This window comes from Mustela erminea, chromosome 19 (assembly GCF_009829155.1).
Source record: "Mustela erminea isolate mMusErm1 chromosome 19, mMusErm1.Pri, whole genome shotgun sequence".
Lineage (NCBI taxonomy): Eukaryota > Metazoa > Chordata > Mammalia > Carnivora > Mustelidae > Mustela > Mustela erminea.
The window spans coordinates 25,407,566-25,434,791 of NC_045632.1; the positions used below are offsets into that span (position 1 = coordinate 25,407,566).

The 27,226-nt window shown below is 44.1% G+C and overlaps 1 long non-coding RNA gene across 1 annotated transcript; it reads right to left on the reverse strand.

Moving 5' to 3' along the window:
- Positions 1 to 788: 788 nt before the first annotated feature.
- LOC116580263 lies at positions 789 to 12,964 on the reverse strand. The gene is made up of 4 exons (XR_004281571.1): positions 12,680 to 12,964; positions 8,045 to 8,378; positions 1,475 to 1,572; positions 789 to 872 (listed from the first exon to the last, which is right to left on the reverse strand). It is a non-coding gene; the product is annotated as an uncharacterized LOC116580263 (long non-coding RNA).
- Between the last annotated feature and the right edge of the window lie 14,262 nt (positions 12,965 to 27,226).

Consider the following 27,226-nt stretch of genomic DNA (forward strand, 5'->3'; position numbering starts at 1 on the left):
AAGATTTTTTTAAAATAAAATATATATATTTTTTAATAAAACAACTTGGACGTGAAAGTTAATATCCTGTTTTGGGAGGTGACAACGAAACACATTGCTCTGTGTAAGAAACGGCAGAGGAGGGGCGCCTGGGTGGCTCAGTGGATTAAGCTGCTGCCTTCGGCTGGGGTCATGATCTCAGGGTCCTGGTTTCGAGTCCCGCATTGGGCTCTGTGCTCAGCAAGGAGCCTGCTTCCTCCTCTCACTCTCTCTGCCTACTTGTGATCTCTGTCTGTCGAATAAATAAATAAAATCTTAAAAAAAAAAGAAAAAGAAACCGCAGAGGATTTGGGGTGGGGGTAGATGGTGCAGAGGGGAGGAAAGAAGAGTAGTGTGTGTAGTTTTTCCGGCGAGATAAACACAACACCAGGCAAAGTGGGTGCAAGGCAAGATTTATTAAAAACACTCTCTGGTGAAGTTTCAGGGCTCAGGAGAAGGGGAGCCGGGAAAGTTGCCCCAGGAGGAGGTGGGCACCCTCGGGCGAGGTTCCATGACTCTGGAAAGCAGAGTGGCGAAGTCGTGCCCCAGGCAGGGACGAGGGGGCTTTTAAGGGGTCTTGGGGGAAAGCTCAGGGGTCTTTTGGCAAGTTTCCCTTATTTGGATATCCCCCCCCCCTCCCGCTTTCATCGGGATCCCATTGGTCCACAGGAGCCCGGGGCGGGGGTCTCAGATTCCTGCTTGTCAGGGTCCCATTGGTCCATGGGAGCCCGGGGCGGCAGGGTTTTCAGATTCCTGCTTGGGTCTTTGTTCTCCCGTCTGAGTTCAGGTCTTGTGGCGGGAACTTTCGCCATCTTAAGCAGCCCTTTCGCCAGCCCAACAGTGTGCAGTGGGCGCTATGGGACACAATGGCAGGAAGCTGATCTCTAAGTAATAATCAGTCACTTGTACACACGCTTACTCTGTACTGGTCACCGTCCTAAATACTTCCACTGTGCACACACACATACCTTACAAAATCACTTAATCCATAAATGGTTATTTGTGATGGACAGTGGACACCTCCTTTCCCCCTACCTCCGCTTCAGTAAAGATCATGGGTGGGAGTGTTTAGGGAGGGGCTGAGTTGCATGTTGGGGTCAGCTCTCAGCAGAGACACAAGAACAGGCTGGGGAGTGAGGCAGGAGTCTCACTCAAACTTCAGATGCCAGAAGTGGCAGGAGTAGACCCTGAGGGCCACCATCCCCCAGGAGTCATTTGTGGGGGCAAATATCAGATTTCTCATGGACAAGAGATCTGAGACCCCCACAAACTTAATTTAAATTTCAAAGAACAGAATGGCTTCAACTGGCATCTGGGTTATAGGAAGCCTCCGTGAGATGCATTTCGCAGAATAAATTAACCCAGAGAGATTAGGAAACTTGTGCAAGGTCACACAGTGAGTGCCTAAAAAAACCCCTGGGGAAGATTTGTATCCTAAAAATACAGTTTCTCTCACCTGGATCCCCAGGCTGTTACAAAGCTGGAAAAGTTCCTTTAGCCCTTTCTTCTCATCAGTAAGCTCCTTGGATCTTCAGGTAATTTACGTTCTTTGGCCTGAGAAATGCAAAAGTGTTTCTTAACTTGCCATGAAATACTACAACTAACATACGGCGATGAGGCCTGTCCTGGGCCTGAAGACCCAGCCCGGCCCTGGAAGAGCTCACAGGCACAGGAGGGGAGGAAGCTGCTCTCCTCAGGAGGGAGCTGATGAGAGGGTGTGGGTATGTGAGTTCGAACACCCAAAGCCTCCTCCAAGCTTCCCCAATGACCGTCATCCTCCAGGAGCTGGGGCAGGAGCAGTGGAGCACGGGAGAGGAGGAAAGTGTCCCTCATTTGCAACGATGGAACTTGGATCTATAAATAGTCATCAGAAATAGAGCAGAGAGAAAAGTCATTTGCAGGCTTTCATTAATTCAGAGTGGCCTTTCTGTTCCTGATGAGACGAACTATTTGGTTCTCTCCAAACTGAAAAAGACAAGAACTACCTTGTGTCACCAAAACGTCTATTTCCCCTGGATGCCTCTTAGGATGGGGAGTCACATCTTATGAGGCCCTTGTGAGGGGGCATGTGCAGGCAGATATGGCTGACGGATGTGGAGAAGGGACAATGAACACTGGGGCTCCTTCCCCCTTTCTCCTTCCAACAAGGCACCAGAAAAAAACTAATCAGCATCCGCAGCCAGAGGGGGAAAATTCATTAGCAGATCTAGTTTTGCATAATTTAGTAGTTGGCATTAGCAAATTAAGTCTGCTTGGCTTTCCCCGTTGTAATGGTCATTAGAGAAAACGTGAAGAAAACACAGGCTCATAATCCCAGCAGTTTTCTAGAGATGATAATTAATAACAGCAATAATAAACTGCTAATAAGACTTCACAATTTTCCCTTCTACTCATGTCACCCTGCTTGTTCCTCACCAACTGTAGCAGAGGAAAGCAAGTCCGGATTATTGTCCTATTTGATGGACGGTGAAACTGAGGTCTGGGAGTTGTGTGCAGCTGGGGAAGGCATCTCTGCCTGCCTCAGGGGTGGCTGTGTGCAGGAAGTCGTGATCAGGGCATGGTCTCAGGAGAACCAGCCTCAGGCAGGACTTTCTCAGCGGGAACCTCAGTTCTCCCCAGGCCAGAACAAATCCTATTAACAGCAACAGCAACAATCCTAAAGTTAACATTTGTTGAGTTTCTTCCAGGCACCAACACTTTACATACATACTATCTCAACAATAACTCACAGCCACCCACTAGGCAGTGACATCAGCCTCATCCACTGGTGAGGAAATTGTCTGAGAGGTGCAACAGACACCAGCTGGAGTGGCTTCCTGGTCCCTAGTGAATCTCTTTCTCTGGGAATGATCGGACACACGGGGCCCATGGCTCTGCCTTTGTCACGTGGCCCTTGGCAGACCTGATTGGGCCAGGAATGGGCAGCTGGCCTGAGCTTGGCCAATCAAAGCCCCTCTCTGGGATTTCTCATGTCGGAACAAAGGCAGGGGAAAAGTTCCCCTCTGGTGATGGCTGGCACCAGGGCAGCACCGTTATTCCCACGTGGAAGAAGTCAGGAAGGCAGATGCAGTGATGGGGCGAGGAGGGGTGGGCAGGACCCTGTGGTATTTGAGTCCTTCCTTCTAACGGTCCCTGAGGCACATGGCTGGTAAGAAACTCCTTGCAGTGGAACTCCTTTTCTTTGAGCTGGCTAGATTTGGGTTTCTGTCTTTTGAAACCACAAGGCCTAAGCTAGGACCTTGCCTGGGGTCGCCCGGGGAAGTATGTGGTGTGAGAGAGACTGCAGGCTTGTCCCTTCCTCACCATGGCATCCAGGGTCTCCTGGGGCTTCCCTTTCTAGCCATGTCTGGGAGAATGGGAGAGAGCAGGGCAGACCTCTAGTTTTGACGGTCCGCTGGCAGTGGGGGGTCTGTAGGTCCCACGCCCTGCAGGGGAACCATAGGGAAGGGAAAATAAGTGGAAGCTGAGTCTTTAGCTGACACCCAAGCAAAAACACTAGTGTGGCACGGGGCTCAATCATGCTGCCCCTGTGTGCTGGGCAGGACTGGCAGAACTGGTTATTTGGGACTTTGAATTTTTGAGAAAGAGGAGGCCATGGTCATCTTGGGATTGGAGGGAAGAGCCTGGCCTTGGCTCTGGATCCCAACCTGTGACCATGACTCTGGGGGCTCCCACTCCGTAAATCAGCATGAAGAGACTCCTTGCCTTCTTCCCCTACTCCCGGGCCTCCCTAAATGTCAGGAATCTAGCAGGTGCTCTCCGGGATCTCTCTCCTCCCCATATCCTAAGTCCTTTGTAAAAAGTTGGCCCCAGGCTCCTACTGGACCACAGAGTGCCTCCAGTCTGGCCTCCTGAGGGGACAGCCTGAAGCATGTACCGCAGGGAGTTGGCACACAGGGGCTGCCGTTAGGCCGCCAAGGCTCAGACCGTGGCTCTGCCATGGCTCCTCGTGTGATCTGTAGAGACATTCTTTAACCCCTCCATGCTTCTGGTTTCTAAATCCATAAGGAAAAAAGGGACAATTAACAGTAAGTATCTACCTTACAGAATGAGTGTTAGGACTCAAAGTCCTATTACAAGTCAAGCGCTAACCCCAGTGAGTTCAGCCAATGTTGTTAGCAAAGATGGGGAAACTGAGGTAAAAAGAGGGAAAGTGATTCCTCCAAGGTCACACTCAGGTCACGGTCAGAACAGGGCTGGAACCAGAAGCCAGCCCCCACCACCAGTGAGTTAGCTCCTAGAAAGCTCCAGAGAATACTGTCCTCACCCCCACCCCTCATGCCCCCCTCCTCAGATGCCTCCCACTGGGGTTTTACACTTGGCAACTGCCGTGGGAAGAGCATGACGCTGGGTCGGGGCTACGTTTCTTCGGACTGGAGCTCATGAGGTGACTGAATCTATCCTGGTGAATCAGGCAGAAATTTGTGATTTACTGACATTTAGTAAAAGCCATCAAGCCACCCCAGTCAGCTCCCTCCCTCGGAGACACAGCAGCCAGGAGGCCCTATCTCCATCTCCAGGTGGAAAGACACAGGTAAAGGCCCTAGATGCCCCTCTGGTGGGGGACCGATGGGGTCCATTGTCCTGTGCTGAGGGGGTTGCCGTGTGCACTCAGTGGCATTTGTGCAAGCTGATGTCTGAGCGGGACAGGGTCGGTCAGCCAAGCCCGGAGCTGACTTGCGGGAGGGTGAGGCTGAGCTGCTTGGGGAAGGGAGACCTCTCCTTTTTGTCTTCTACCTCAGAAAGCTCCTTGAATTTTTTTTAACCAGTTATTGTTAAAAAAAAAAAAATCAATTGATAAAAATAAATTTAACAATAACCCGAGAAGAGGTCGAAGGAGAAATAAAAGGATGGAAGGGTTCCAGAGGCCCTGCCAGGTCCCGGGAGAGGAGCTGGCCTTGGCTCTGGCATGCCCGGAGGTCGGGTGTGGCCACAGAGAGCTTGGGGGAGCGCCTTCTTGGATGGGCCAAAGTCTCTTTCAAGAAGAAGTTTCTAGTGCACTGTGTGCACTGAGGGGTGGTTCTTCCCTTGGTAGATTCACTAGTCCCTAGTCCAACCCTGGTTCCCTGGGCTGAAAGTCTGTACGTGGTTAGCCCTTCTGAGCACACAGGACTCAGGGAAGCTAACCCAACACTAGAGTCCTAGGACACTGTGGTAGAATCATACATTCACTGATTAGACATCAGTGAGAAGTCTAACCGGCAGGCAGAGGTCTGTGTGGCCTTGCCAGCGCCTTTCTTCCCTGCTGGCTGGTGTGATGTGGCAGGTCTGGTTTTCAGAAGGGTTTGTGGACACATGGCAATGCAAATGACTTGTGCATTGGGAGATGGTTGGCTGAGGCAGCCCCCATTCCCGGTGTGGCCCTGACATCCTCCAGAACACCTCAGGTCAGGCATTTCTTCCTTTAATTAACTGAAATTGGGCCCCCATTCCACTGGACACTGCTCAGGAGGGCATGGTCTGTCTTGGTTGCTTTCGGAGCCAGCCAACCCCCTGTGACGGAGACATTCTGTCTTTAGACATGTTATTAGCACTTGTCATCAGTTTCTGATGGGTCTTGCTGACTGAGGGTCCTTCTCTTGATGGGCAGAGAATGCATTGATTCTGCTTTGCTCTGAGAAAATTTCATAGTTTAACTCTCAGAGAGTGAACTTCTTCTTTGTTTTCAAGTCTTTGGGTGCACCCTACTTCACCCAAATCACATCCCCATTGGGCATGAGGGATATAGAGATGAATAGCACACGGTCCCTGCCTTCTTACAGTTGGAGAGAACACAGGCCATGCTTATGACTAATGAACTACATTTCTGGGAGTCTCTTCCTGGTACAGAGGCCAAGGGGGCCAAAGGGGACAGGAAAGACTCACTTCTACCCTGTACACTGCCCAGAGGGCGTCCACAGAGGCTCCCCACTCCCGGTTCCAGAACCCGCTGCAGTGAATACACACACACACACACACACACACACACGCTCACTCACACACACCCCAGTCCTTACTCCAACTCCCTATGCACTGAAGGCATATTGTCTGCTTGCAAGGAGGCAGGTGGCCAGTGAAAGTCATGACTGGCCCTGGTTGGGGAAGACTCCTGCAAATCCTGGGAGATTAGTGGGGCCACCATTCTGGCATCCAGCGTGCAGGGTCTTTGCAACTTCCCTGGTATCCCCGCTCTCAGGCTGCCCTCCCCAGGTGACGTGAAGTCCTAGGGTCACGTGGTATCTGGATAACACAGTCCCCAGTTGCTTTTGTGTCCTAACTCCATCTGTGCTCAGCCTGGAGGTCTTAGGGATGGGAAATGGGGCTACTGCGTGCATTTTAGGAGACTGTTTTTTATGAGTTTGGTCTCCAAATGAAGGAATTGAGTTCCTAATAGTGCAATTTCACGCTTAGGCCTTCTTAGAGCTTCCAAAATCTCAACAGGACGTAGAACTTCTCTCACTGGTGGGACCTGGGGCAGACCATGTATCCCATCTGAGCCTTGGTTCCTTTGTCTGTAAAGGGGAATGGAAACACCAGAACCTACCCCACAGGGTCTTGTGGGAATTAAGTAAGGAGATCCGCATAATGGCTGAGAAGTCGGTCTGTGGCCTTGTGAGGCAAGGACTCAAGAAACACCAGCTCCTCTTGTTCTGAGGGTGTGGCCTCTCTGAGTTGACTGGGTAAGGGGCATCCCTCTTTGCTTCTCTGTCCCTCTGGCTGTCCTCTAGCTCCTTAGTCCCCCTCTTTAACCCCAGCCCATTTCTCAGGAAGTGTGGCACTCCAGAAGGGAGGTACCCACAGAGGGCTTGGGAGACTCAGCTTATGGGTCACTGGAGTTGATTTGGGTGGTGAAGCCCCAGCCCAGAGAAGGCCCCACTTTCTTCTTTTAATTAACTATGACCTTTGCCTCCTGATGCACTCTCATCAAGAAAATTACTCTTAATCCTTTATGGCTATTTTCCTTTCCAATGAGTATCTAATTCCTGGAATGCTGCCCTAATTGTGTTGGGGTCACCAAGGAGGTAATGATGGGCTGGGTGTGTGTGCATGTGTGTTCTGGAGGGGGTTCTGGAACCAGGAGTGGGGAGCCTCTGTGGACACCTTCTGGGCAGTGTACAGAGTAGAAATGGGTCCTTCCTGCCCCGTCTCGGTCCCTCTTGGCCTCTGTGTTGTATCTGATGTGGTGCCTGAGAGACGTGGCCACTCTCTTTGAGACGCATCAGCAGACCTAAGACATGGGCTGGGAAATAGGCCTGCGTCACCTGGTGTGGCCAGGAATAAGCCAGAGGTGGACTTGAACAAGAGGCCTTGTTTTCAGCAGGTGCCCAGAGAAGACTGAGTGTGACGTTCTATCTCTGGGTTCATGCCTGGAAAGGCCACAGGGGTGCCCCTGGGTTCTGTAGAGCAATTTCCTCTCTAGTCTCCTGGCTTTTCCTCAGCCCTCACATAGCCAGCTATTGTGGTCTCATCTGAAACAGTATCTGTGAAACCACGCATTTGATGAACTGGCTGGATTTTTATATTAAATATATAACTATTGCAACAAAATAGTTCATGTTGCATTTCACCTAAAATCATCCCCTGTCCTGCCCATGGTAGCTGCCACTCTTTGAAAAATCCCTGCCTGAGTTCCAGGCGAGGGAAGAGGGGCAACAGTTCACGCCGCATGCATCTGCTAAAATACCTTTTTGCTCACCTGGGAGCTGGGTGAGGACAGAGGCTGGGTCAAGTCATCTGCTCAAAACAGAGTGAGCACTCAGGGTGTGGGTACAGGAAAGTATGCAGCTTTGCATGCAGATCTGGGTTTAAAAACCAGCTTGTGCTTCATTTTCTCTCCAGTTCAGGGGACATTAATTTATTTTGATTTTCTAGTCTGCAGAGTGGGGATAATCTCTACCTTACGGGGTTGTTGGGAAAGCCAGCTGGGATGGTCTATCCAGTGCTTAGCATGGGGTGAACTCTGTGTAGATGCCAATTTCCTTCCTTTCTCTCTTTTGATATTTGATTAATCAATTTGTACCAGGCTGTTAGTGAAGAATATACCTACCTCCTCCTTCCCTGAGGGAGTTTGCATTTGCCCTCAAGGGCGAATATCTGGCAGGGGGATCCCAGGTGACAACAGGACAGTGGGAAGGCGCTCGGGCTGAGCCTGCCGGTGGGCACCGGGGTCTCACTTCTCACACTCGCGCCATCGCTCCTGCTGGCCTGGCTCGGTAAGAGTGCAAACGGACAGCGCCTGCCTCTGGGGTTGCAATCTCAGGTCCTTGGGGGCCGGGGCAGGCAGTGAAGCTGAGCACGGGCAGCTCTATGCAGGTGGTGGGCTGACGGCCCTGGAGAAAGCCCAAGGGCACTCGAGTTCACAGGAAAGCAGCGGTCGTCCACTGGCCAAATGAAACAGGTTTGACAACACAAACAAAGAAGAGCAGAAACAGACCCATAAATGCAGAGAACAAACAGACGGCCCCCAGACGGAATGGGCAAAGAGGAGTGAAGGGGAGTGGGGTGAATAAGAAAAAAATATTAAACAAACAAACAAATCAGGGGGCTGCTCGTTTACGGTCTCTCAAAGGGCTATTCCAGGCAGGAATAATGATCACAATATTTAACCACCAGAAGGCCTGGTTATGAGACACAAGCAACTCCCCATTTCAAGCTTTTCCATCCCCTAAAACTCTGGGTAGAGGGGAGAATGAACTTCCCCCAGGCCCCAAGGCCTGAGCTGCATTTTACATCCAGGCTGTAAAGAGCCACTGTCCTCCTGGGCTCTGGCTGGGCTGCTTTCTGGGCCTCCTTGCCGGGGGCAGAGCAGCTGGGTGGTAGTTGCTTCCAGACTGTGTGGGAGCCTGAGCACGTGTAGCCAACCCTCGGGCGGGGGTGGAAGGGTGGTTTCTATCCTTAGATAGCCCGGCCTGACTGCAAATCCAGGCCACTCTGCCACTCTAACTGCAGTTACAGATCAGTTTCTGGAGCTCAGTCCTTGGGGATCTGAGACCTCTTTATTCTGCCCTCTGGGCTCACACCTCTTCCTGAAGGGCAGTTGAGCTGGGCAGGTGTGGCAGACCAGGCTGATTTAGGACCTTGTCTGAGACTTGGCTTCCTATATGCCAGTCTGCTTCGGACAGTGAGAATCATGAAGGTCAGGTACCAGGGTGTGTGTGTGGCTTATATTCCGTCTGGCCTGCCTGCTGCCGGTCAGTGATGCCCTGTGACTAATGACAGACCCAGCTCCGGGGATCAGCTCCTGGGGATTATCTGGTCCCTGTCCTGCCCTCCTGGAATGAAGAGTCCCTCCCACCTTATGTGTCCCAGTGTCTACACTCCATGAGAACCTGTCTCTGCCACCAGTCTAGGCAGGGCAGGGAACATTGTATTTGTGTTTTCAGTAGGAGAGGAGAGGTCAAGGGGCTTACCTAAAGTCTTACAGAAAATCAAGGACGGAGTCAGGATAAGAGCACAGATCTGCGTCCAGCACCTTTCCTCACTATCCTACCCCCTTCTTTCCCATGTCTGATGCCTCTGCTGGGTTTGAACAGACACATTCCTTTCTTTTTTTGGAGGGGAGGCCAGAAGGAGAGGGAGAGGAAGAATCTTAAGCAGGCTCCACACCCACCATGGAGCCCAACATCGGTGGGACTCGGTCTCACCACCCTGAGATCATGACCTGAGCCAAAATCAAGAGTCAGACGCGAAACGGCCTGAGCCAGACGCGTAACCGCCCGAGCCACCCAGGCGCCGTGGACACGTTCCCTTCTATTCAACAGCTAGAGGGGGACAGTGAGCTGTGAACAGAGGAGAGGGGAGACAAGAGGACGGGGGTCAGCATGGTCAGAAGAGGAGAAAAGGAGCAGGTTGGCTGCATAAGAGAAACCAGGCGGGGGAACAGACGGAGGCGGGTGAACGGTCAAGCAGATTTCCCACGCCAGGGTTTCCCTCCATTTCCGCCTGCGCTCTGGGTCTCTCACCCCGTTCTGTGGCCCAGTGCTCTGTGTCACGCCTGCCTCGGTTAAGACACTGCCTGGTGGGGCGCCTGGGTGGCTCAGTGGGTTAAGCCGCTGCCTTCGGCTCAGGTCATGATCTCAGGGTCCTGGGATCGAGTCCTGCATCAGGCGTTCTGCTCAGCAGGGAGCCTGCTTCCCTCTCTCTCTCTGCTTGACTATCTGTCTACTTGTGATCTCTCTCTGTCAAATAAATAAATAACATCTTAAAAAAAAAAAAAAGACACTGCCTGGTTTTGTGGCCCAGCCCTTGGAACAATCACCAAACAATCAACAAATATCTACGACTCATTTCTTAGCTGTAAGGTGCTGGATGAAGCCTTCTTGGACAACCAAGCTGACCTTTCTCTGACACTGTGCCCCGTGAGGCGCCACCAAGGATAGCAGGCCATTATTGACCTTTGATAAACTTCTTGTGTTCTGCCGAGGCCACTCTCGTCTCTTCGGCTGGCCTGATGTCCTGGATGACAAACTTGTTTGTGTCTGTTTCACGTTCAAGGTGAACTGACTGAGGACGGGGCCCTCCGGTCTGTGTTGCTGGGATCCTGGGCACGGTGTTGAGTCTGGGTGGGAGAAGTCTACACAACCCAAAGTGCACGATAGTCACCCGGGGTCTCCTAGGACCTGTGGACCCAGAATGTTCTGCTTTGAGGTCATCATGTGTTCAAACTCATTTCTGTTCGTGGAGGCCTTTCCCAAGCTCTAGACTTTAGGACCTTGTCCTGTGCTCCTGCTGGTCCTTCTAATTCTTCTGCATCACTCATCACTTTAAAAAAAACTGCTTGTTTAACACAAGCCTTCTCTAAGAGCTTCTATGTTCATGAGGACAGGGACCACGTCTGTCTAATTCACAATGGGGTCCTTTATGCCTGGCAGTTGGTAACTTAATATTTGTTGAATGAACAGCAGAATGAAAATTCAAATCACAGTAGGAGAGGGAAGTCGGAAGCCCGTCCAGGGAGAGCAGCAGCCTCAAACACAGGTATGAGATGGAAGCCGGAGAGAACATGAGGGAGAGGGAGCCACTGTCAGGTATAGGGTGGAAGGTGGGGCCAGAAACCTATGGTTTCGGCCATACACTGTGGCCCAGGCTGGATGCTAGGATCTGACCATAGTGGCGATAAATCTCGTGGTGAGCTGTCCAGCTTGTCAGGGACTCCAGCTGGATCCGGTATCAGCCCCCCATTGTCAGCCACCCCACTGGATACTCAGGTGTTACTAAACAGAGGGTCTCACGGGGCTGATTCTGCACCTATGGATTTTCTCTCTTGGTATGCATGGCAGTGCTCAGCACAGATCTTGGCATTTAGCGGGACTCAGGAAATAATTATTGACCTAAAATGGACAGAGCAAAGTCATATTATCCACATAAAGAGAGACAGCTGTATCTATTAGGGTTCTCTGGTTACACGCAAGAGAAGCTGACTTTGGCTCAATTACAAACAACTGGAGAAGTGGAAGGAGCGCTCTTTGGGACGGATGGGAAGAGCACAGCGCTGGGAATGTGGTATCAGAAACAGTGAGGTGTCCTGATAAGGAAGAATTTGCTTCCTCTGTCCTTAGTCCTTCTAATACAAGGCCCAGGAGAGACAGCCTCCTTGACAGTCTGCCTGCAGTGGGAAAGGGGGGTGGTCCCCAAATGAAAGGGGTGTAGCTGTTCACACTCTCATCTTCTGTGCTGACTCGATGGGAGTCTTTCCCGGCTCTGACTGGGTTGTCTTGCTTGATCTATTGTCAACTCGTCCTTCCCATTGGGTTGCTGTCCTCTCCCCAGGTGTTGGACTATATACCTGAAACTTTTTGGCTTCCTGAGCTACCCTGACCTGATTCCCCCTTATTTTACATTAGCACTCATGGGTCTAGCCTTCCAACCGTTAGTTCCAGAAACGGATCCCCTCCTTGGTCAGACAAATTCCCAGGAAATCTGAGATGTCAGCAACCGTAAATGTGACCTGGAAGTCAGAAGCCCAGCGGGGGAAAGACATGTTGTCAGTGTTGGTGAGTGACTGAACCGTAGATTCACAGGAATAGCCTTAGGCTTCTCTGTTTCCTGGACAATACATTTTTGTTTTTTTAATTATAGAAGTAACATATGTTCATGAAAGAAAATCTAAAAAGTATGTGAAAGTGAAAAGTACCCACCCCAATACACCCACCCATTTATATTTTAGATCCAAGTCTTTTGACATCTAGTTTAGCTGGGGAGGCCACGCAGCAAACTTGTGGAGAGAATGGCCTCGGGAGGTGTAGGTCACATAGCCAGGTGGGAGCTATGTGACCTTTCAAGGTTGATTAGCCTCCCTAAGCGTCACCTATTCTGGAGAAAAGGCAGATTGACATTTGTTATACAGTAAGTACTTAATAAATCTTGGTAAATGATCAACAAAACTTTAATTTTATTAACATCTGATGCCCTGTCCACGCTGCCATGCTGTCTGGCCCAATTATTTCCCTGAATTCCTTAGACAACTTCTCACCTCAATCTTGGCCTTGGGGTACCATCCTGTGTCTTGGGGAGTCATATATATATATATATTTTAAAGTCACTCCATGCCTTAAAAGCAAATCTAACATCCAGGAGATGATACGGAGCGATCTGGGCACAAGTGTGGAGGATAAAGGCGGAGTGCGTGGAAGCATCGCGCTGGCCCACAGCAGCTCAGAGATGACTGCTCTTCCCTTCTTACCCGCTTTTCCTTTGGAAAAGTCTCATCCCACACTCAGTGCTTTGAAGCGGGCAGGGCCACATCTCCTGGTCCTACTTCTCCTAATCCACAGAATAGGTGATCAGTCCAGGTCTAGTCAAAGAGAATATTCCAACCCACTGCCTCAGAACGTGGTTCAGTAATGGGCAAGTGATCTCAGCTGAGCCCATTAGAGTCCTCCTCCAACTTTGTCTTTGGAATCAAGGTACTGGAAGAATGTCAACATGTACTTGCCATGCAGAGGAAACCTGCTTGCAGGGAGAGAGAATGAGCTTGGCATCAAGAGAGTAGACACAGGGGCGCCTGGGTGGCTCAGTGGGTTAAGCCACTGCCTTCGGCTCAGGTCATGATCTCAGAGTCCTGGGATCGAGCCCCAAATTGGGCTCTCAGCTCAGCGGGGAGCCTGCTTCCTCCTCTCTCTCTGCCTGCTTGTGATCTCTCTCTGTCAAATAAAGAAAATCTTAAAAAAAAAAAAAAAAAAAGAGTAGGCACACACACAGATGAACCTGCAAGTGTCAAGTCCTGGGTTCCAGTCCCTGAATCCCTGGTTCTTGCAGAACTTCTGAATTATGCGAATCAGGATTCTTCCCAGCCAGGTGAGCCATGTAGGTTTCCTTTTTCTCCTCCCTCCCCCCTTAACCGAATTGTATTAGGCTGTTGTCATTTCTAAGTCAAAGCGACCTGATTCATACAAATGTTTTGTTTGTAAAGGTGGGAAAGCAGTGTGTAATCATTTGTAATTTTGTCCACTCCGTCTCTGATGAGAAGGAACATTCTCCCCAGGTGGGTAGCACTCCCAGCACACTGACCAAGATCAAGAGAACCCCAGTCTTTTGGGACTAGAGGTTGTTGATTACTTATTCAAGGCTCTCTGGAGTTGCACTCTGTCTTACTGATTGCTGATATGCTCTCTGCAGCATTCACGTCATCAAGCAGAATTTGAGTCTCTCAAGTCTTTGGAGTTATTTGAAGAAACTGTGATCCTTTCATCTCTTCCAGTTTCCTTGGAGCTTATTCTATTCCCTTTCATCTCAGGCTCAGCACTAAGAAAAGGTGTAATCGTGTGAGATCCTGGAGTTTGGATGTGTATGAAAGTATATTGGCATATTCTGAGCAATCAAAATGAATAACGTGGCATCCATATCCTACTTGCTTTATCATCACAGTCTTTTGTATTTTATTTTATTTTATTTTATTTTATTTTTTTTAAGCATGCCTGGTTGAATGGGACATCCCGGGGAGGCTTTTGTAGTCCTCTCTGTCTGGTGGCGGTGCAAGAACAAGGTTGGTCGCATGTAGTCAGGGACACAACAGGCTCCCACCTTACTGCCAGTGTGAGGATTCCTCTGCAGTCTGAGACTGTCTTCCCATTGTCTGGGAATTCCGCCCACCTTCTCGTCAGGTTGTCCCTCTCTCCTTTAGGAAACTGCTCAGAACACTTCTGAAAGCCTTCTGGCTTGATTCCTTTCAGCGCCAATAAATCCAGCATTTGTTTTTTCTTACATGTACTTTTTAAATTTCTTTGAGCCACCGATATATTACGTGGGGGACAAGAATAGTGTATCCTTAGATTTCCTTTAAGAACATGATAGAAAAAGCCAGGGATAGGGCTTAAGACCAGTTTAATGGGTTCTAGGGTATGTCTAGATTCCATCATGGAGGTGAGGATATAGGACTGGAAGGAATATGCTTTGTGGTGTTGTACTTTCTAGGATAGAAATGCTGAGAGAGCTGTGACCAATTGAGGGTTTTCAGTTTCATTAAAATTCATAAGAAGAAATAAAAAGGATGTTTTTCCTACTCTTTATTTCATTTATCTCTGCTCTAATCTTTATTATTTCCTTTCTTCTGCTAACTTTGGGTTTGGTTTGTTCTTCTTCTAGTTCCTTGAGATGTGAAGTTAGGTACTTGATCTGAGATCTTCTTTCTTAGTGTAAGCGTTTACGGCTATAAACTTTTCTCTTTGCCCTGCTTTCACTGCATTCCGCAAGTTTTGGTGGGTTGTGTTTTCATTTTCATTTGTCTCAAGTTACTTTGTAAATTTCCTTTATGAGTTCTTTGACCCATAGTTGTTTGTGTGTTAATTTCCACATTTCTGTGGATTTTCCAGGTTTCCTGCTGCTGTTCGTTTTAGTTTCAGTCTATTGTAGTTGTAAAAGATTGTATGATTTCAGTCTTCTTAAATTTGTTAAGAATTGCTTTATGGCTAACATGTGGCCTATCCTGGGGAATGCTTCATTGTACTTGAGAAGAGGTATGTTCCGCTGCTCTTGGTGATAAAGTCCCCCTCCTCAACTACCCCTGTAGTTGGGTTCCTCTAAGGTGGTGATTGTCCTTAACCTTAGTGATTGTCTTCTTTGGGACTGCCTCACCCAGTTGTAGCAATAATCTTGTGAATAGCTTAGAGAGAATCCTCCCACACTTGACATCTGATCACCCTCAATCTCTGATCAACTTCCTTATCCCCCTACATTACTCCCAGGTGACGTCTGGTCACTTTGGCCTGCCTTCCTGTTCAAGTCTGTTTACTAGAATCTCTCCTTATAATTTTCTATCCACTGACCCCACCCTGCTCCTCGGCGATAAATATTCACTTGTCCATGTTGTATCTGGAGTTGAACCCAGTTCAATACCCAAGTCTCTTTTCTTTGTTTGCAACAGTTCATGAGTAAAATTTGTTTTGGCAGGCTTTGTTTTTCCTTAACATTGGGAAGAGGAATTTTTTGAATATTCACAAAGATACATATAAATGTGCAAGTGACTTTTTGGCTTGATTTGTTGGCATTTGCAAATATAAATGCTACTATGATAACTTCATTGCAAACCAGTCAACCAGTGATATCCGAACAAAAAAGGATCAAGACTTCCAACCAATGTCCTAGTGGGTCTCTCTAGAGCCCTAAGGGGTCAGCAGAAGTTGTGGACTCCACCAGTGATAAAGTGATAAAGAGAAAATCTTAAAAGCAGTCAGAAAGAGGCTCATTATATATAGAAACAACAAATGGCCACAGACTTCCTGCCAGAAATGATGCAAGCCAGAAGACAATAATAATCCATCTTTAAAATGCTGAAAGACAAGAAAAATCTGTCACCTTAGAATTATATAACCAGCAACCATATTTCCAAAAATACTTTTTCAGACAAACCCCATGAGACCTATACTACAAATTGTATGGAAGTTCTTCAGGCAAAAAGAAAATGATCCCAAATAGATACTTGAAATTTCAAAAGAAAGAGTGCAGGAAATAGTAAATATGTGGGTAAATATTAGTGATCTCCTTTCAATAACATTTAAAAAAATAGTTGACTACTTAAAAGTAGTAACAATGTATTGTGGGTTGTTAGCATAAATAGAAGTAATATGTATAACAACTAATAATGGAAAGGATGGAAGGAAGAAAAAGAATGCTACTGGTATAAGGTTCATATATTACACATAAAGGGAAATAAAATTATTTGAAGGTAGACTGTATAAGTTAAAGGTATGTATTGAAAACCGTAGAGCAACCACTTAAAAAAGAAGCAAAACTGTAACAGCTAATAAGCCTTTAGTGAAAATAAAATGGAAAAATGAAAAAAAAAAACAGTCTAATACAAAAGAAGGCAGGAAACAGAAAAAGAATAAAGAGCAGATGGGACAGATAGGACACACAGAAAATACATAGCATGATGGTACATTAAAACCTAACTATTATCAATAATTATATTAAACGTAAATGGTCTGCATTGTCTGGGTTGCAATGTGTAGGTCTATAATCATTATATTGTCAAGGATAAACTGGATAATTTCATAACAATAAAGGGATCGAGTCAACAAGAAGATAATCTTATATGAGTTATGCATATAACAGAACTTCAAAACGCATGAAATAGAAACTGACAGAAGTGAAAGAAAAAACAAGGCAAATGAACAAATATAGTTTAAGATTTCAAAACACTTCCCTTAATAATTGATTAAAAAGCAACAGATATAGGGGCACCTGGATGGCACAGTCAGTTAAGCAACTGACTCTTGATTTCCGTTCAGCTCACGATCTCAGGATCATGAGATCAAGCCCAGGACTGGGGTCCATGCTTAGCAGAGAGTTTGCTCCAGATTCTCTCTCTCTTCCTCTGCCCCACCCTCCATTATCTCTCTCTCTCTTTCTGATAAATAAATCTTTTTTAAAAATCAGTAGATATATAGAAGTCTTAAATAATGGAATGAAGACTATCGATCAACTGAACCAAATGATATTTATAGATCACTACACCCAATAACATACAGCATGCATTCTTTTTTTTTTTTTTTAAGATTTTATTTATTTATTTGACAGACAGAGATCACAAGTAGGCAGAGAGGCAGGCGGGGGTGGGGGAGCAGGCTCCATGCTGAACAGAGAGCCCGATGTGGGACTCGATCCCAGGACCCTGAGATCATGACCTGAGCCGAAGGCATCGGCTTAACCCACTGAGCCACCCAGGCGTCCAGCATGCATTCTTTTAAATTTCAAATGAAATGTTTACCAAGAGAGACCATATGCTGGGCTGTAAAATAAATTTTAACAAGTTAAAATAACAGAGATCATACAAGGTGTGCTTTTTAACCACACAAGAATTAAACTAGAAATCAGTAATGGAAACTGCTAATAACAAAAGTCTAAAGCCAATGGTCAAAGCTTCCATCTTAAGAAACTAGAACAATAACAAATTAAACTGAAATCAAGAAGAATGAAGAAAGCAAAATTATAGGAGTAGAAATCAATAAATAGAAAATAGACAAACAATAGAGAAAATCAATTAAATCAAAGGCTGGACCTTGGTAAAAATCAATAAAATTGTAATCTAGCTGGACTGATAAAGAAAAAAGGAGAGAAGATATAAATTGTTAATATCAAGAACAAAGGAGGAATCAACAAAATTAAAAGGCAACATGCTGAATAGGAGAAGATATTTGCAAATGACATGCCTGATAAAGGGTTAGTATCCAAAATATATAAAGAACTGATACAACTCAACACTCAAAAAACAAATAATCCAATCAAGAAGTGGGCAGAAGGCATGAACAGAAATTTCTCCAAGGAAGACATAGTCAACAGACACATGAAAAGATGCTCAATATCACTCATCCTCAGGGAAATGCAAATCAAAACTATGATGAGATATCACCTCATACCTCTCCAAGTTAAAGGGCTAAAATAAAAAAACAGAAGAAACAACAGGTGTTGACGAGGATGTGGAGAAAAAGGAACCCTCTTACACTATGGTGGGAATAGAAACTGGTGCAGCCACTATGGAAAACAGTACGGAGTTTCCTAAAAAAATTAAGAACAGAACTACCCTATGATCCAATAATTACACTAGTGTGTACCTACCCTAAAATACAAAAACACTAATTCAAAGGGATACATGCACCTCTATATTTATAGCAGCAACATTTACAATAGCCAAGTTATGGAAGCAGCCCAGTGCTCATTGATAGATGAATGGCTAAAGAAGATGTGTATATATACACAACAGAACATTATTCAGCCACTAAAAAGAATGAAATCCTACCATTTGCAAGGACATGAATGGAGCAAAAGAGTGTAATGCAAAGCACTATTTGATTTAAGTCATATATGGCATTTGAGAAACAAAACAAATGAACAAAGGAAAATATAGAGAGACAAACCAAGAAACAGACTCTTTTTTTTTTAAGATTTTATTTATTTATTTGACAGAGATCACAAGTAGGCAGAGCAACCGGCAGAGAGAGAGAGAGAGGGAGAAGACTCTCTGCTGAGCAGAGAGCCCAATGTGGGGCTCGATCCCAGGACCCTGGGATCATGACCCGAGCAGAAGGCAGAGGCTTTAACCCACTGAGCCACCCCAAGAAACAGACTCTTAACTCTAGAGAACAAACTGGTGGTTACCAGAGGGGAGATGGGTGGGGGGAATGGGTGAAATAGGGGATGGAGATTAAGAAGAGCCTTTGTCATGAGCGCTGGGTGATATGTAGAATTGTTGAATCACTATATCGTACACCTGAAACATATAACATTATATGTTAATCATACTGATAATAAAAAAAAAAAAGAATAAAAGAGGAGTGCTTGCTTTGGTAGCACATTACACTAAGAACAAAAAAGGAGACATCACAAGAGATCTACCGAAATCTAAAGGATAAAAAAAAGAGATTATGACTGATTTAAGTGAAATGTTCACGTTCTTTGAATTCCAGAACAAACCCAAGAAGAAACAGAAAAACGAAATGGCCCTGTATCAATTTCTAAAATGAATTTTCCATTAAAAGTCTTTAAACAGGTTTAGTCATGGCTTCACTGGTGAATTTTATCAAACACTTAAGGATGAAATAATACCAATTCTATGCAAAATCAGAAAATGCAGGAAGAAGTAAATTATTTCCCAACTCATTTCATGAGGCTAGTATTGCCCTTACACCAAAATCAAAGACATCACAAGAAATATTAGAATTCAATATTCATCAACATAGATACAAAAAAAAACCCTTACTAAGATATTAGAAATTAAATCTAGCAATGTATGTGAAGTATAATACACTATGAAAAGTGAATTAATCCCAAGAATGCAAGTTTGGTTTAACATTTGAAAAATCAATCAGTGTAATTTTCATATAAGAGACAGGAAAACCATATGATCATCTCTATAGATGCCAAGAGAGCACTGGATAGAATTCCACACCTCTGTGTAATAAAATCTCTTAGTAAACTAGGAATAGAAAGGACCTCCCTCAACCTGATGAAAAGCATCATGAAAAATGTATATCTAATTAATACTAAATGGTGAAAGACTGAATGTCTTTCCTCCCAGATCAAGAACAATAAAAGGATATCCACTTCCACTATTTCTATTCAAAATCTTACTGAAAGTCCTAGCTAATGTAAAAGGCAAAAAAAAAAAAAGAGAGAGAGAGAGAAAATGCATGCATAATGTAAAACTGCTTTTACTCAGATATTATGTTTGCAAATGTAGAAAATCTAAAGGAATCTATAAAATACTACTAGAATAAGTGAGTTTAGCAAGAGTGTATATCAAGGCAGTATATAAAAATCAACTTCATTTCTATTTATCAGCAACAAGCAATTGGAAATTTAGATAATGAATCATTGAACACAGAATATGATTACATTTAAATGTTTAAAGGAAAAAAAGAGAATAAAACTCAGGAAAATTTCACATGCATATATCTGATATAGGACTTGTATTCAGTATATATATAAGTATTATTGCACTTAAAAAGAAGACAACCCAATCTAAAGAAAATATATTGGCAAAATATTTGTATAAAAGCCTGACCAAGGGAGGTAAAGAATCACAACATCACTAGTCATTGGGGAAATACAAATGAAAACAATATGGTGTCATACTCATTAGCATGGTTAAAATTAAAAAGACTAATCATACCAAATGTCCATGTGCCATAGAGCAGTTGGAATTCTCAGACATTTCTAGTGAGGTTGTAAAATGGCACAACAACTTTGGGAAAACAATTTGGGAATTTCTTAAAATGTTCAACATGTACTTATGCATGATCTATTAATCCTACACTTTGATATTGATGTGAGGTATATACATATATATGTCCACAGTAAGAATTGTAGGTGAATGTACACAGAAACATTCTTCATAATAACCAAAAATTGAAAACAATCCATATGTTCAGGAAAAGAATGAATAACTAGGGGTATACTCAACTATGGAATACTACTCAGCAATCAAAAGTTATGTCCTCTTGATACACACAATAATATAGATTAATGGGAACACTATCTTCAATGAGAAAGCCAGACACAAAAGAGTACATAAGAAATAATTCCACTTATATAATATGAATCTGTACTATGGTGACAGAAAGCAAATCAGTGGTGCTAGGGGTTAAGAGTTTAGGTGCTCAAGGGAATCTTTTGGGGGTAATAAAAAGGCTTTATATCTTGATTAATATGGTGCCTAGATAGGTGCATACAATTATCAAAACTCATACAACTTAAATTACATGCATTTTATTAAATGTCAATTACACTTCAACAGAGTTAATAAAGAATTTAATAATATCTGTGGTTTTTGAAAATCCCAATATGAGAATTAGTCTAAAGTTATCCTGGGTTGAAAGTACCCTGGAGGCATCTCACAGAATCAAATACAAATCCCTTGGGGGATTCCCAGAGATATAAAACTTTTTCACAGATGCATTCACAATAAAAAGAAAATTAGCAGATAAGTCACCCACAAAAAACAACTACCATGTGTGTAAGTCAACAGAAAGAATAAGTAACTACAACTTTCAAGGAATTTTGGTAATGAAATTATGGAATACAGAATATAAAATATGTATAAAGTTGTTTAAAAGAGAAAAGAGAATAAAAACACAAGAAAAGAAAAAGGTACCATAGAAAGAAAGCAGATAGATTTGGAAAAGAACTAAATTTCTTGAAATAGCCAATATAATCATTCAAGATAAGTATTCATTGGGATCCAAGAAAATCAACTACCATGAGTCAAATAGAAGTTAGAAGTTAGATACCATGAGCTAAAGAGAATATGTAGCAAATGGAAAATATAAAGAGATAGAAATACTACTGAGAGATTAAGAGACATGAAAGATAGAATTTTCTACAACAGCAGCATTTGGAACCACAAGAATAATATAAAATAAATCCATATGTAGTCATATTGTATTGAAAAGGCAGGGGCAAAAAAAAAAAAAAAAAAAAAAGAAAAGAAAAGAAAGGCAGTGGCAGCTGGGTGGCTCAATTGGTTAAGCCACTGCCTTTGGCTCAGGTCATGATCCCAGAGTCCTGGGATCAAGTCCTGCATCAGGCTCTCTGCTCAGTGGGGAGTCTGCTTCTCCCTTTAACCGTCTCACCTCTTATGCTCTCTCTCATGCTCTCACTCAAATAAGTAAGTAAAATATTAAAAAAAAGAAAAGAAAAGGCACAATAGTAAAGAATATTGTATAATCATTAAAAAGGAAAAGAGGTTATCAATAAAGGAATTTAGATTTATAAAAGAAGCCAGATCATCCTGTGATAAACACTGGGGGAAAATAACTGGCAATGTGACTTTTATACCCAGATAACCTATCATGCAACAATGAGGAAGAAATAAAGTTTCAGAAAAGCAAGAATTGGACAGATCACTAGGTAGAGTGTCCATAAATAAATTCCAAAGAAGACAGAAGGAAAGCGAGCCAGATGTGAAGTCTGGGATGCAAGAACATATGAAGAGCAAATGTGCTGAAAAACATAGAGAAAGGTCTATATACTCACTATAGAAACAAAAATATTGACCATTTGGTGGATATATAAACAAGTTAGAACTAAAATAGCATGTAAGATGGAAGGGGGTGACTGAAGATATTATATGATTCTTGTTCTATCAGGAAGAAAGTAGGTAGATTAATTTTAGACTTGATGCATACATAAGAAAACATGAAGGTCAGTCACCAAAGTAAGAGGTAGATATATATCTACTACTTCTCCTCCTCCCCCTTCTTCTTCTTCTTCTTCTCCTCCTCCTCCTCTCCCTCTTCCTTCCCCTTCTTCCCTCCTCCTCCTCCTTCTTTCTTCTTTCTCCTCCTCTTTCTTCTTCTTTTTTTAAGATTTTATTCATTCGGGGCGCCTGGGTGGCTCAGTGGTTAAAGCCTCTGCCTTCAGCTCAGGTCATGATCTCAGGGTCCTGGGATCGAGCCCTGCATCAGGCTCTCTGCTCAGCAGGGAGCCTGCTTCCTCCTCTCTCTCTGCCTGCCTCTCTGCCTACTTGTGATCTGTCTCTCAAATAAATAAATAAATAAAATCTTAAAAAAAAAATATTTTACTCATTCATTTGACCCACAGAGAGAGTATAAGCAGGGGAAGAGCAGGGAGAGGGAGAAGCAGGCTCCCGCTGAGCAGAGCCCAATGTGGGGCTTGATGCCAGGCCCCTGGCATCATGACGTGAATTGAAGGCATATGCTTCACTGACTGAGCCACACAGGCAACCCTATAACTTCTAACCAATGTAGACATGGGAATAAAAAAAACCAAATTTGGGCCCTCTGAGGGATGGGGCCAGAAGGAGGGAGATGAAACTGGGCGATGTTAACTAGGAGTCAGAGCCAATAGCGAGAATACTCACTATTCTTTGTAGCTTTCCAGAAGTCTGAAGTATTTCTTTAAATTTAAATTCAACAGCTTGGGGCACCTGAGTGGCTCGGTGGGTTAAGCCTCTGCCTTCAGCTCAGGTCATGATATTGGGTCCTGGTATCGAGTCCCACATCGGGCTCTCTGCTCAGCAGGGAGCCTGCTTCCCCGCTCCCCCCGCACCTGCCTGCCTCTCTGCCTACTTGTGATCTTTCTCTCTCTGTCAAATAAATAAATAAACAAACAAACAAACAAATAAATAAATAAATAAAAGAATCCAACAGCTTCTGGTTATTATTTGTTAAACCCTTTAATCTCTCTACAGCAGTGGTTCTCAACCAAGGTTGATTTGACCTCTCTGCCCCATGGTACCTGTGGACATATCTGGAGATATTTTTGTCAAGTGGGGGGCAGTGTTACAGGGACCTGGTGGGTAGAGGCCAAGACTGCTGGTTGACATCCCACAGTTCAGAGAACATCCCCCTCCCCAATAACAAAGAACAATTTGGCCCCAAATGTAATGGTGCCAAGTTTGAGAAATACCACTCTTTTAGGTTAAGAAATTTTTTCCTCCCCCTCCTATTTTATATTTTATTTTTTAAAGATTTTATTCATTTGACAGAGAGAGATAGACAGCAAGAAAGGGAACACAAGCAGAGGGAGTGGGAGAGGGAGAAACAGGCCTCCTGCTGAGCAAGGACCCTGACCCAGGGCTTGATCCCAGGACCCCGGGATCATGACCTGAGCTGAAGGCAGATGCTAAACCAATTGAGTCACCCAGGCACCAGTCTCCTTTCCATTTCAAAGGAAATGAAACTCCATTTTGAAAATCATGAGAAGCAGAAATGATATAAGGTGGTGACTTCATTCACAATAATTTCATGTACATAATTATTTTCAGAAAGTAAAAGTGTTTGATAAAGTCTTCAGGAAAAACACGAACTTTGTAAATAAGCAGTGTTAAAAATTAATTTACCTTTGGTTGATTGATAAAGTGCCATGAGCAAACCACCAACTACTATAGGTTGCTTTCGACTGGAAATTACGAGATGATGTTTCTATGAAATAGTTCATTGCTTTCATTTTCTCCGTCAAGTAAGGGACAAAAAAGGTAACCGAGAAAGAGGTCGTTTTGTTTTCTTGTTAGTGGCACATTAGTATTCGACAGTGGTACCGTACTAAATTCTGGGGCTGCTACTGAAATGTCGTCATTAAATTCTGAGTTGACACATCTGGTACGCTGCCGAAATGCAGTTCATTGTGTTATAGTGTAGATTACAGTCCAACAAATCAATGCTTTTCGATTGTGGCTTTATGTAAACCTGCAATTAAAAACAGTGTGCAATCACTTCTTTGCCTACCTGATGAGGGGAAGAGGAGCAAGTTGTTTTCCAGGGTGAAGAGGTGAGAATGCCAGCTTGAAATAGAAGCATTCTCTAACACATCCTTGAAGACATGGCTTTTGATAAAGGCAGTTTCTCTGTATACATCTTAGTCTACTACTACCCATACTGTTCAGGGAAGTTCCTTCCTTTTCACTGATAGACTTGGGAGTTTCTTTTCTTTCTTTCTTTCTTTCTTTTTTTTTTTTAAAGATTTTATTTATATATTTGACAGACAGAGATCACAAGTAGGCAAAGAGGCAGGCAGAGAGAGAGGAGGAAGCAGGTTCCCCGCTGAGCAGAGAGCCCGATGCAGGGCTTGATCCCAGAACCCCGGGATCATGACCTGAGCCGAAGGCAGAGGCTTTAACCCACTGAGCCACCCAGGTGCCCCTTGGGAGTTTCTTTAAAGAACCGGTTTGGTGTTTCAGTATTTCCTTAAAAAATCTGTGAGTATTTGTGGGCAACAAAACAAAAGCCATGAGGCCCCTAGTAGAAAAGCAGGCAACTTCTAATCCCACAGAAAATGAAAAGCTTCAAGCAGCATAATATAGTCTCTGACTACAATCTAGCATTAAGAATGGCAGGACAGGGAATACCAAGATTCATTTGATGCCTCTTTTGCAGAGATCAGAGTACAAGGAACAGGTACATCCTATTTCTAGAGGCTAAGGTTTCATGGATTCATATTAGAAAAAGATTTAGGACACAATTATACCCACAGGGCAGAACAATGTCAGTAATAGCTGGCTTCAAATTCAAAGAAAAAATTTACACTCAGATACAATTAAAGATACAATTTTATCTTTATAGCAGGTAGCTGTGGCTGTCAGCCAGCTATTGAGAACAATTTCAGAAAGAAAAACTCTCCAGGGTTGGTCTTTCAATCACTTTGGCCAAAATAAAGCAAAGAAAGTCAAAGCAAAGCAAAACAAAGCAAAAAAAAAAAAAAAAAATCATTTTTCCAAGAAATCTCTTTTCTATCACATCAGGAAGATCTCTGTATGGAAATGTTTTGGCCACATTTCTCATTTGGGGGGTAGGGAGGATCTGGACATGAAAGGCTAGTGACAGTCCCCTCCACCTTTTTTTTTTTTTTTTTTTGCAGGGGGTTTTCCATTGCCTTCTAAATTAGTTGTCCTAAGAATCACCTTTTTGGGGCGCCTGGGTGGCTCAGTGGGTTAAAGCTTCTGCCTTTGTCTCAGGTCATGATCCCAGGGTCCTGGGATCGAGCCCCATGGGCTCTCTGCACAGCGGGAAGCCTGCTTCTCCCTCTCCCTACCTGCCTCTCTGCATACTTGTGATCTGTCAAATAAATAAATAAAATCTTTTTTAAAAAATCACCTTTTCATGTAATGATAGAGTTATAACCAGCCCTGCAGTCTATAAACTGTTAATGTGATTGGGAATGAGCAAGATGTTGACTGAATTATAGGAATACCATATAGAATCTGAATAGAATTTTATCCTTTACTCATTTTTAGATAATTTCATTTTACTCAAAGGAGACTTGATGAGTCACTTAAAAGGGGCACTATTCAAGAGTTAGAATTTAATATAATTTACAATTCAAATGTAGAATCGAATTCCAGTATTTTGCCATATTTCGGAGAGAACAGATCTAGGTAAGAGTTTTTATCTGTGGCTAGGGAGGCAAGGTAGCTGACAGGTTCATGCTGGAGGAAGACCAACTCTCCTTATTCCAAGTTGCCAGATTCAAGATGATATGCCCATTGCTTTGAGGACTTTTTTTTTGTTCTCAACTTAAAACATCATGTTAAATTTCATCAACTACTTTCCCCCCGGGGTCGATTTGGGATAGCCATTGTCCTTTTCTAGCTTTGTATTAGTTATCTATGGCTGTGTAACAAATTTCCCAAGGTTCAGCAGCTTGAAATAGTACATATCTTGGATTTCTGATCAGTGATCTCTCTTAGTATTCAAGGTCTTTTACAAGATACAATCAAGGTGTTGTCTGTGGTCATCTCAAGGCTCCCGTGTGCGGAGGATTTTCTTCCAGGCATGTTGCTGGCAAGATTCGTTTCTTTGAAGGTGGGTGGATTGAGGGCCTCTGTGCCATGTTAACTGTTGGCTTGAAATCCCCATCTCTTGTCCCAAGGGCCTCTCCATTGAGCAGCTCAGCACATGGCAATTGGCTTCCGTCTGAGTAGGAAATCACAAAACTACTAATGGGTGAACAAGACAGAAGCCAGCCTGTCACCTGGTCTCAGAAGTGACATGGCACTTTCGGCACATTCATTGGAAGCTGTTCCCAGATCCAGCTCACACTCAAGGTCAGGGAATGATACAATCTTGTGAACACTAGGAGGCAGGGATCATGGGAGCCATCCTAGAAACCCTCCACAAGCTTTACTCATTTTTTTATATTAAAAATACATGACAGAGGAAATAAGACTGCCTTTAGACTAGGAATGTAAAAACCAGAGGACGCTGCGGCAAGTTCACTATTGTTAGCTGTGAACATTTTCAGAGCTTAACTGTCTTCTAAGAGTCTGGAAAGAACTTCCCTACAATTCATGTGACTATTTTTCGGTTCAAAACTTGTGAATACTTCTCTGAAACACTGCTTAATACAATAGGACAAAGTCATCAGTTGAAGAATAGAACATTTGAAAAGCATGGTTCAATACCTAGATTTCTGATGAAAATTCCTTCTAGCAATCAGCAGTTACTCATAATGTTTCAATAAAGTATGTACCGGCTCAGTGGCCTGCTGGCACCAGATGTTACAGAGTATGATAAAGCTGGGCAGGTGAAAGCACTTTCAGATAAAAGCTGTTTCTTGATCCTAAATAACAGAGAAAGTAAAATTGCTCTGTAGCTATTTGCAGAGACAGGCCAGTGGTAACTACTTTTTTCTTTCGTCTTTCTTTGCTCCTTGATCTGTGTCTGTATGATTGCAAAGCTTGGAGTTTTTGCCTTTCTTTGCTTTCTCCTCAGTATACACCTTTTGTGAAATCTACTCATCCATCTTTTCGAAGCTGTGGCCGCGATTGATGCACTCT